The following is a 12106-nucleotide window of genomic DNA, read 5'->3' as shown; positions in this document are numbered from 1 at the left end:
CAATTATAAATGTCCTAGACAGAATCAGGGCTTCCTTTGTAGAAAAAGCCCAGCAGGAACTCATTTGCATATTAGGCCACACCCCCTTACATCACTAGTGTTTCATACAGGGATTTTTTGCAGAAAAAGCCCAGCAGGAGCTCATTTGCATATTAGGCCACACATCCAGACACCAAGCCAGCCAAAACTGCATTCCTGTGCTTTCCAGCTCAAAAAAAGCCCTGGACAGAATGAAATATGGTTACCAAACACCCTGGTGGAGGCAGGGGTACCCTGCTGCCAGGCCTTGACAATCACATAGCTGGCAGGGTGGCGGGGGGGGGGGGGAGACTAACCAATAGAAAAATGAAAGGCTAGACCACATTGCCAGCAACTTTCAGGTGATGCTTTGGTATTTGGGCAAAAACTGTATGGTAGAATTAGTTTTTATCGCAGAGTTTTTGCCCAGATACCTGAGTGATGAAGTTGCTGATGATGGCATCACTTCCTGTGTGACACTGGCAATATAGCCTGGGCCCTTATGAACTTATGAAGCTGCCTTATACTGAATCAGACCCTCGTTCCCTCAAAGTCAGTATTGTCTACTCAGACTGGCAGCGGCTCTTCAGGGTCTCAATCTGAGGTTTTTCAAGCCTACTTGCCTGGACCTTTTTTTTTTCAGTTGGCAATGCCGGGGTTTGAACCTGGGACCTTCTGCTTATTAAGCAGATGCTCTACCACTGAGCCACCGTCCCTCCCCTTATCTTTTTCCTGGTAAGCCCCCTTCCCCCCAGTCCTTTGCTGGTTGCCAGGAGGGACCTGGCAATCCTAGAATGAAAGCCTTATTAATATGGATCAAAGTAGGTTATTGTTGTTATGTACCGAAGGGAATAACTAGACTTTCTCACAGAGTTCTAGTACAGAAATTATGAGAGTACTTTGAAACAGGACACCTAATTTTATTTCTGTGATACTCTCATGTTTTGAAATATGCTATCAATACACTTCACTAGTATAATCTGAAATAGTGACTGAGTCCCCATTAAATTAAATGTTTGGAGTGAAGCCTGACAAAGACATCAGGGAAGATAAAGGGACTTCAGCTGTACTACCATTGCTTTGCAGTATTACAGGAAATTATTATGTGTCATTCATAGAAACTACAAATGGCAATATCATCACTGTCTCTTAACAAAGTCATCACCACCAGCCTTTTAACAAAATGTTAAACATTATTACAGAACCACCTGTATCTCTGATGCTTAAACTGTCTACTCCTAGGCTTGCCAATCCCCAGGTCCCAGCAGGGGTTCTCCCACTTTCCCAGGCTCCTTCCCACTCCCAGTCAGCTGGCTGGCGGGGGGAAGCCCCGCCCCCACAGCCACCATGTGCCTTTCCACTTCTGGAGGCTTCAGATTCCACTTGGAAAGGTTTCCTCTTGGGATGGTGCGTCTGTGTCTTTAAGGCTGAATAGGGTGGGGGGAGCAGGCAGAACAACATGGCTGCTCCCAGTGGCTGTGAAAGCAGCCTAGACCCTCCTTTGGTTGCACAATCTTTTCAGAGGTCGTTTGCATAGGAAAGGTAAACTTGAACCTTTGGTTGCTCTGTGTTACTTTAAAGAAGTTGGAAGTTCAGCAACTCGTGAGTAGAGATGCCAATCCCCCGCTTCAGAGTCATCAGAAACGGGGGGGGGGGGGGGAATGTCTGCTGGGCACTTCATTATTCCCTATGGAGATTGATTATCATAGGGTATAATGGAGAATTGATCTGGAAATATCTAGGGCTCTGGAGGGGCTGTTTTTTGAGGTAGATGCACCAGATTTTCAGCATAGCATCTGATGACTCTCCTCAAAGTGTTCTCCAGGTTTCAAAAATATTGGACCTGGGGGTCCAATTCTATGAGCCCTGAAAGAAGGTGCCCCTATCCATTATTTCTAATGTAGGGATTTACAAGGTGTGCGGTTCCTTTAAATTTGATGGCCAGAACTACCTTTGGAGTTCAATTGTGCTTGTCACAACTTTGCTTATGGCTCCACCCACAATGTCTCCTGGCTCCACCCCCAAAGTCCCCAAATATTTCTTGAATTGGACTTGGCAACCCTATCTGCTCCTAATGGAACAAAGGGGAGCACACTAAACAAACCTAGAGCAGTTAGGAGCTATAATGTTTATTTACAAAATGTGTGTTCCAGCTCTCCAGAACCTGCTCACAGCAACTCACAGCTAAAACAATGCCAGCTAGTCAATAATAAAAATTCAAGGCAATAAAAATCCTAAATACAAGTCAAGCTGAGCCATAAAAGCAGCATAAAACAGAGCAGTATAATACAGTATTATCAGTCATCACGCTCAGACCAGCCCATAAAATAGCTTTAAAAGATGGGTCACTTTTGTTAAAAGCCCAAGGGTTTTTTTGTTTGTTTTTTAATAAAAAAAACCCCTGTTTTCCAGATTGAGAAATTCCTGGACATTTGGGATTAGGGCCTGGGGAAGGCCAAGTTTGAGGAGGGAGGGGCTTCAGTGGGGTAGAATTCCATAGAGGCCACCCTCCAAAACAGCCATTTTCCCCAGGGGACCTGTAGTCTATGGATCAGTTATAATTCTAGGCACCTGGAGAGCAGCAGCTCTCTTTCTTTCTTTCTTTCTTTCTTTCTTTCTTTCTTTCTTTCTTTCTTTCTTTCTTTCTTTCTTTCTTTCTTTCTTTCTTTCTTTCTTTCTTTCTTTCTTTCTTTCTTTCTTTCTCTAACCCATTCTCCACAATACTGGCTCAGAGTGGGTGACAACAGTTCATAACTATGCAATAGAGCACTTTAAAATACTACACAAGTCAATAAATAACAATAAAATAATGAAACAGTATACAATGTATACAATTTACAAGTTAAGATGGTGTAACTCAAATGGAGAAACAATATAAAACATCTGATGAAGGAAAGAAAAAAGAGGGGAAGTCGGGGGGGAAGAGAAGTAAGGGGAGGCCAAAACTTGCTTACAGTACCTATCAGCTTAGGTGCCTGATACTGTCCTCTGGATTTTATAATTTTTATTAATTTTAACTACAAAAAGACAAAGTATAAGCACAAGTACAGAAACATCAAGAGAGGAAATACAGAGTGGGAGATCAGAAACAGAGAAAGCTGCAAATATATCAGTTACATTTTTACCTCAAAACAAAATACCTAATCCTTTCTACCTGCAAGTATTGAGTTTTCCCCTTATGTTCTACCGTCTTCATTTTCCACTGTACACTTTTACTAAACTATTACTTAAAATACAAGTCTGAACTATTCTTCTTCAGCAAACATAGATATAAAAAAAATCACCAAGGTCTCAACACTTAACCATATTAAAAATACTTAAACTTAAGCTTAACCATATTAAAAATACAAACTGACTTGTTATTTTAGCAATGTCATCATTTAGATATGCATAAAAAACCAAATATTTCTTTATCCTTCTAACTTACGGGTAGAGAAAAAGATCAAATTTAAAATAACGTAAAAAGTGGAGATATAAGAAAGAAAAATGGTAAACAAGGAGCATATTAGTTTATCTATCTCAATATAAGCTACTTCTCCAAATAAACATATTAAGAGCAAATCTACCAGATTACAAAATAATTGTGTTGTCTGTCTGTCTTAAAAATTAATCCAAGTTGAGTTTCCGGTCTATGGCGGAGCGGCTGCGTCTCGGGGAGCTCTGCCGAGACGAGCCGAACTTAGGCTTCTACGGGGGACTCGTGAATCCATACAGACCTCCTGTTGAAGGAGGCTAGTATACTGAGGGGGCGAGGGAAAGTGCCTGAAGGAGCTCCTCTCCGAAGGCACCCTTCTTTCCCTGTCCCGAAGCCAAGCCGCGCCTTAGGGCGATTCAGCTCCGACCTCCGGAACAAGGAGGCGTCTGGTGGAAGGCGTTTGGTGGAGAATTTGAAGAAGTGCTGGACTCACCGTTTGACTTGGCTCTTTGTTTTCCTTTCTTATTTTCCACTTCCTTTTGTTTTGCTTCTCCGCATGGAGCGGAGAAACCTTGGCTGTTTCCTATGAGGGGGTGCTTCTGGGTGTGCTGTGCTGCTTAGCGTTACTTCTGTCGGGCGAGGAGGAGGCGAGGAGGAGGCGGAGAAGACCTGGACTGGCTCTGTAGTTGTGGTGGACTGGGACTAGAAAAATTAATCCAAGTTAACTGTTTATTTATCTAAATTTCTTTTCAGAACTTTTCAATCCTTTAGCTCTTATGTCCATATTAATCAGGGAAGAACAAACCTATTATGACCGAAAAATCTCACTTTGCCTTTTAAAATTGCATATCTTGCTGAGATTTCCATATTATCCAGTTACCTACAGAGAGGGAAAACAATTTAAAATCCATTCTTCCTGAAAGTTTTCCACGTTTTGATTTTTTTTTATGAAATGTGCATTCTCTCTCCTTAATGTAAGCACCCCTCTCAGTAACGATAGTAACTGCCATTAGAGTCCCCATTAGATTCTCTCAAAAAAACTTAAAACAGCCTTAACTTCCGGTTCTTCTTAGTAACTGTGCCATAAGGTTCCATTTTAGTTTTCTTCTTTTTGTTTCCCGACGGATCTTTTTCCATTTCGAACTCCACAGACATCACCAAGATTTCTTTGTCACTCTGCCCATGTAGATTCAAGTTTTTGCTAGCTTTCAACATAAAAGCTCCCATTTGCTTTTTATCAACTCTGTTAATAAACCAAGGTCCTGCTTTAGAGAAAATATGATAGTCATTGTATCTTTTTAATGAAACATTTTGCTTTGTGATGCCATTTTACTCCATAGAATAACTCAGTCTAATAATCAAAGTTGAAAAGTAACTCAGAGGTCCAGTTAGTCTATCCTTCCAAATCTCCACCAGCCGTATATCTTGATTGTTGCCATTTCAGTTGCACTCAGATGACAAATACCAATCTCTTTGGAATATATTTCATTTGTTCAGACCAAATTATAACCAAATAATAGTCTCTTTATCACTTATTCAATCATAATCCAGGTCGATTTAGTATCTATATTCAGTCAAATTCAGATTGTTGCTGGCATTCAAAGTTGTTCTTTTTATCTTTTGGAAGCCGGATTCATGGGAAAGTGTGTGTGGGGGGAATTCACCTCTCTCCGTTCCTTTGAACTGACCCGTTTGTTGTTATGTAAAATGACCCATTAGGCGATGGTATGAAAAGCAAACTTACTTGCAGAGTAGAATTTCCGTGTTTGAGGTAGGAAAGCAATGCGTCAAAGGCTTGTTAAACAGAAAAGAAAGCAAGCGCTTGGGTGTTCACCTCTTTTTGCCGTAATGGCAATCATGTCCATGGAGCACTGGAACACACAAGAAAGACAGGAGCCGCTGTATCCCTGTCTCCTTGCAAAAGCCCCATGCTGAAAGAAAACCCCTCCAGGGTCTCCCCTAGAAGTGCCACGTCTGTGGCACCTCTCCAACAGCCTGATTCAGGGGGGCCGCAAGAGACAAGCTTCACGGACCCCTGCTGAGCTCAAGGTGATGGAACCCGGAAACCCTGATACTGTCTTCAACCATAGGTCCAGTGAAACAATTCTGTTTTGCAGGCCCTGTGGAATTCTACAAGATCCTATTTATGTTGTACCTGAAGTTAGTTAGTTAGGCACCAGGTGAGTCTCAATGGACAGGCATTCCAAAGATAAGGCACCCCACCAGAAAAGTCATGTGACTGGTTGCTGCCTACCTCACCTATTGCAGGAAAGAGCAGTGAGAACAGATTTTTAGAAGGGGCTGGAAAATGCAGGAGAAGGGAATCTCCCACACAAGTCATCTAGCATGTTTGAAGCCAGTGTGCTGTTCATGAGGCAATTCCAGATAAGATTGTAGGAGAATATATTTTCTTCTCCTCTCCAGGTTATTGAGTGTCTTACTTGAAAACTACTTGACTTCAAAGAGCATAGAACTTTGATTTTTTTTTTATCTGTGCTGAAAATTCTGAAGGCATCAGATTATGGTGGCTGAAACACAAAATTATGATGGTGGCTGAAACACAAAATTAGTCTTGATCTATGACTGTGTGTGAAAACTAGATGCATTGGCTCCATACATTTTAGTCATTTACATGATATTTTCCAATCAAAATTGCAGTAGTTGAAGTTGAAAGGTTGACTAAACAAACATGAAATGATATTACAATATTGACAACTGATCAATAGTTATTTAGAGTAATAATAAACAATGTGGTTATATCCAGAGCAGTTCTCAAATTTCATCCCTGCAAAGGAAGAATGGATATATCACTTGGTTTCAAAACTCTGCTGATATACTGATGTTGAAGAAGGTTTGGATCTATAGCCTGTCCTTCACTACCCAAAGGAGTTTCTGAGTGGCTTACAATCTCCTTTCCCTTTCCCTCCACACAACAGACACCCTGTGAGATAGGTGGAGCTGAGAGAGCTCTGATAGAAACTGCTCTTGAGAGGGACAGCTCTGTAAGAACTTGTGATTGATTCAAGGTCACATCACCAGGTGCATGTGGAGGAGAGGGGAATCAAACCATGCATTTAACTACTACACCAAACTGTTGAATAATAGAGTGAAGATGCAATGAATTCTGCCTTTGGTGATGTTTAACATATATTGATTGATGAAAGTTTTTACAAACCCCAGATCACTGTTAGAAATACTGATATTTATTTCTGCTGTAAAAAACTTGAAAATCTTCTTCTATGAAAATTTAACAAGTCCAGAACACAGATGAGATAGTGCTAAACTAATAAATTGGTAATATACTATTCTACTTCCCTTCCCCTTCTTTTACCAAGCCCATATAATCTTCTGGTTTGTTTCATTAGAGTATCTCATAAATTAACCAGATGAAGTGTTTATGATCACCAAGAATTAATTTATGGACAGTAAAATGGAACAGCTCTCTTATAAAGCTTAAACATTCCTGTATATAACAAATAATAGCCTACCATAAAACATAGGAAGTCCTCAATGGAAGCCCTGCAGACAGTATGTATCTTCTATAAGACTTTGATTTAATTTGGCAGATGAGATTTAATGCAATAAACTCTTCAGAGTTAACCACAACTGAGTTTAATCTTACTCGGAGACAGCAAAACTGACAGAGGAGAGACACTGGGGTAATCTGTACTTGTACAAATTTGTAAGCATCAAGGAGCCATATCTGTTCTGATAGCTGGTGTTTCAGCACCCCCCACCCTGAAACACCCCCCCCCCCATTGACTTGCAAAGACACAAGAAGAAGAAGAACGTGCTATTGAATTGCAGCTGACTCATGGTGACCCCACCCATGGGGTATTCCAGGTAAGGGACAAGTAGATGTGGTTGCCACTGCTTTCATCTACATAGCAACCCCAGTTTTCCTTGGTGGTTTCCCACCCAAGTACTAACCACCGCTGATCCTTATTTCATCATGCACCAGTGCAAGTGCCATGCTACGTATTACATCCAAACATATGTAACAATCCCCCACTGGACATTCATTATTATTCTCTCCTCTGGTGCTTTTGCTCCCATGGCTTCTAGAGGCACATTTTTTTCCCTTGCAAATATATTGCAAGGCCATGTGGACAGAAACCACTCTGAGGAGTTCCCAGCAATACTCCCTCTAAGCTGTGAAGTCATGTGAGCAAAAATGCTACTTCGTGAGCTACTGGCATTAAAGTTGTGAGTTACTGAATAAATTAGTTTGCTCTGGAGCCAGTTTTCCTGAGCTAAGACAAAAATGTGTGAGCTAGAGGCTACTAACTCAGCTTTAGAGGAACTCTCAGAAAATTTTCAGACAGAGTATGGGTTATACATGTCTCTCTGTACTGCAGAACCAGCCACCCACCCCAACAGCCACTGGGAGTTTACATGTATTGTCACATAATCATTAATCTGGTCCAAAGTTTCATTCTTTTTGGTGGGACAGAAGTCTGCAGAACTGATTGAAATTGCTGATACTGATTCATACCGTAAGTGCATAGAGACATGCTTGAAAATAATATGTCTGTGACACTCATTTAGTAAGCTATAAATACTTAAAAGAGTTACCTGGAAGATTTGCTAGGAACAAATGATGTTATTGTAGAGGGTAATAAAAATTGAATAATTCCAAAGGCCAAATTCATATTTCTACAGTAATTAACCAGTAAGTTTATTGGCACTTAGAAAAGAGCATTCCCCCCCGCCCCCAAATTGTCAAAGTTATTTATTGGGAAATTTGGGAAAGATTTGTAGAGAAAAGTAGGCTGTTGCATTTGTTAATAAATTCACTTTTTTGACAAAAAAATATTTATTTTTTTAAATCCAGCCTGATGATGGATTCTGGAGAACTTGAAAGCCTGCACACTGTTATGACCTTGGTGCCTGCAGTTTTGTTTTAGACCAGTGCAGTGCAGCTACCTGCAGGCTGTTTCATTTTTCTGCAGAGACTCTATTCTTTGTTTCTCACCTCTTGATTGTTTGGCAGGCACACTCGCTCCCTTCTTTCTAGAAGAGAGTTGAAATTCATCATGGTGCCTTCAGCGATTAGATTAAAGAATTTCGGGGTTTCGCTGCAGTTTGTTCCACTTATTCCAGAGATCCCCAACCTTTTTGAGCCAGCTGGCACCTTTGGAATTCTGGCATAGGGAGGTGGACTCAGCCACAAAATGGCTGCAATAAAATAGCTGCCACAGGAGATGGAGCAAGCCACAAAATGACTGCTGTAGCTTACTTTCGGTCACACAATGATGATCCTTGTACTGTGGTGGCACCTTTTGTCAAAGCCATATTTTAAAAAAATCTGTACAACCAATCAGATCTCCAGTGGGCAATAAGAAGTCTTGCTGGGCCCCACCTACTTTTAAAAAACACTTGGCACGAAAGGTGCTGGCAGATACCATGGTACACATGGGCACCAAGATGGGGACCCCTGACATTCTAATTCTGTGTTGATTGCTCTGCTTGTTGTTGCTTTCTGTGACACTCTGTGTCATGATGACTTAGGTTCTTTTAAAAAAAGACTTACTTGGTTTGGGTTTTATTGTAAATCATTGGGAGAGGGGGGTGCTGTGGTAAAAAGAGCCTGTAGATGTAGTCAGTTATTAAATTGTGGGGTTATTCAGCCAGTTGTACAGCGTTCAGTCAGAATACATTTCAGCGTGTCAGTTTTATGCTTTTAAAACCAGCAAATATGAAAAATGAAGTAAGTTTATCTGAATGTCAAATGTTTTTTACTAATGTGAAAAGGTGTCAAAATTGTAATCCCAGACTGTGTTTGCTTCACATTTTATTTCCTCTATCTTTTTATTCACAACCTTTAGAAGAATGACAAGGGAAAAACAAATATAATGAAACAATACCAATTTCTTCATCAATAAGAAAACATTTTTTTTTTAAAAAAAACCTTTGCCACAATATCATCACTATAATCATAGTGAACACCTTCTTTAAATCCTACTTTTTAATGAATGGAATCCAAAACAGCTTACAACAATTGAAAAAGTAGTTTAAATAAAGCAAAAAAAATAAATCGCAAGCTGTATCTTGGGCCGGTCTTGAATACATGGTTCACATGCCTTGATAAATCAACTAAAGTTTTAGCCATATACCAAATTGGCAGCAAGGATGGATTCTGGTGGATTTCACATCAGAAGAGGTTATGAAGAATTGGGGCCACTGTTGAGAAATTACTACTGCGTGTAAGATTTTTTAGAACACTCAGAATGTTCCAGAACTCCTGGTGAATCCTGGAGATCTCTTCCAGGATTTTTCTCCCCTGGAAAAGGAGGTGCTGGAACTCTCAAGAGGGAAATGAAGGAGAAACACACAGGTGCCTCTCATGAACTTTTTAAACGTTTCTTTAGAATTTTGTTTCCAGGGAAAGGTTCCAGAACTCCGTTCCACTGCGTTTCCCCAGGGGGAAAAAAGGCTCGCATGAAATTATAACTGATCTCCAGATGACAGAGATCAGTTCCTCTGGAGAAAATGGTGCCTCTGGAGAGTGGACTCCACTAAGGTCCCTCCCTGAACCTCGCCCTTCCCAGGCTCCATTCCCAAACAATGGTCTAAGGCCATGCTGAACCCCATGGTGGATGCGTGAGCTCTTGTAACCTGTTAGGGTGGCTTAACATAGGAAGGATATTTCAGTGTGGCCCCATCACAAGGGTTTTTTGGATTAAAATCACAATCCAAGGAATAGTAGGGCACATGCAGGATTCATTAACACCAGTGGGATTTAAGGTTGTAGTTCAGTACTTCAATCATCTTTATATTACTGTAATTTAGGCATGTCTGTTCCTGAATGATGCCCATAAAGTAAAATCGTACTACAGTGAAATCAGCGTGGGCTCATAAGGATATGTGGCTTCATGGCATATTGCTTGCATGCAGAAAGTCCCTGGCAATTTCTAGTAAAAAAGAGTCACAGGGGTTGTGAAAGACCTTATGTCTGAGATGTTGTAGAACGGCTTGCAGTCAGAGAAGATAATACTAAGCTTGACAGGCGAATGGTCTGAATCCATATAATGCAACTTCATATGATCATAGGGTTACCATTCTCCAGGTTGGGGTGGGGGATCCCCCACTTTTGCAGACTCCTGCCCATCAGCAGCCAGCTGGCCCACAGGCGGAAGCTTCCCCCACCCCCAAACAGCAACATCACCCAGAAGCAATGCAGGCGTATTGGTGACACTCTGGGTTTTGTGCAAAACTCTATATTTTGAGGGCATTTTGCCCCAAATCCAGAGCATCACCCCTGATGTCATCAGTGTGCCTCCATTACTTGCACGACATCCCTGCTCACTCCCAGAATGTCCCTCCAACCCCCCCCCCCCCAGCAGCACAATCTCACCTGGCAACTTTATATGATCATGTGTGATCTATAGATTGGAACCAGGTATTTTGACACCTGTGCTGCATTCCGCTGGCTCACATTATGCCTGCAGAAACCCAGGCATCCCCCATGCACAATCTCATTCTCTTTTATGATAAGGAAAGACTCAGAGCATTCAGTTAGTCACAGCCACAGAGTTTCTCTTCTGTGTGTTTCTTTTCAGTCCTTTGAATTAGAAGCTTACATATGACACCTACCCATGGAGGGTTTCTACTGAGCACCAGGATAGTGAAGATGTTAGAAAGCTGTCAGACCTGGGTTCAAATTCCCACTGTGCCATAGAAGCTTGCTGGATGACCTTCGACGAAACTAACCTACCTCACAGGGTTGTTGTAAGGATAAAATGGATAGAGAAAGAATGTTGCAAGACAGTTGGTTCTCAACTGGGAGCAGAAGTGGGATATCAACAAAGTAAATTTATTTGTAAGGAAAGAGAAGAAATTACTACATAATGGAAGGATAAATCATTGCATCTCCAATCTAAAGTAGTTTACCATTTCAGGGCACAATGCAAAATGCTTGTTTATACCTTTAAGGCCCTAAATATTTTGAAGCCAGGGTGCTTGAAGAACCACTTCCTCCCATACTGACCCTCCTGCCTGTTCTAACCTCCTTTCCCCAAAGGTCTCTATGTGCTAACCAGCAGAAGCTGACAACCAGCAACAGGGCTTTTCCAGTGGTGATACTCACCTTTGGAATGTCCTCCCTTGGGAAGATTGCCTCATGCCTGTCTTGAGACTTATAACTTAGAGGATCCATCTTGTGATGCTGTTTTTATGGGTAGCCTGAAGACTGCTTTATGCCTGTTACTTTAGTCTGCTGAATGTTGCTTATTCAGTTTTGATGACCCTGGCTTGAGTCTATGGTTTGCTGTATAACTTATAATTTGTATGATTTTTTTTTTATGATTTCATAGTGTTGGTTTTAACTTTGTGAGCCACCTCGAGGAGGCCTTTGCAGAGGCAGTATTCACGTTTTCTGAATAAATATACAAGGCCTCAAATCCAGCACTAGCTTCAAGAAACAACTAGTGGCTTGGGACATAGATAAGATTAGCATCTCCATATGTATAAAAAGTTGTATCCTACCAGTTCATTGGGTCCTTGTTTATATCCCATCTCACTGCCATGTGAACAAGAAAACTGCATTAGAATAGTCTGTGTGCCTGGAAGCTGTTTCTTCACAGATTCTACATGCTTAAGAGCCAGTTTGGTTTAGTGGTTAAGAGCACAGACTCTAATCTGTGCTTGATTACCCACTCCTCTACATGCAGC

The 12106-nt window shown here is 41.2% G+C and overlaps 1 protein-coding gene and 1 non-coding gene across 2 annotated transcripts in view; one reads left to right on the top strand and one right to left on the bottom strand.

The window, feature by feature from the left end:
• NALF1 (NALCN channel auxiliary factor 1) overlaps positions 1-12106 on the top strand; it is a 561463-nt gene that overhangs the window by 518079 nt on the left and 31278 nt on the right. The window lies entirely within an intron of this gene.
• Positions 663-733, bottom strand: TRNAI-AAU (transfer RNA isoleucine (anticodon AAU)). The gene has a single exon. It is a non-coding gene; the product is annotated as a tRNA-Ile (tRNA).

The sequence above is a fragment of the Heteronotia binoei genome, chromosome 3 (genome assembly GCF_032191835.1).
Source record: "Heteronotia binoei isolate CCM8104 ecotype False Entrance Well chromosome 3, APGP_CSIRO_Hbin_v1, whole genome shotgun sequence".
NCBI classification, from domain to species: domain Eukaryota; kingdom Metazoa; phylum Chordata; class Lepidosauria; order Squamata; family Gekkonidae; genus Heteronotia; species Heteronotia binoei.
The sequence above is the reverse complement of the archived record's forward strand: the minus strand, read 5'-3'. Positions and strand labels throughout refer to the sequence as shown.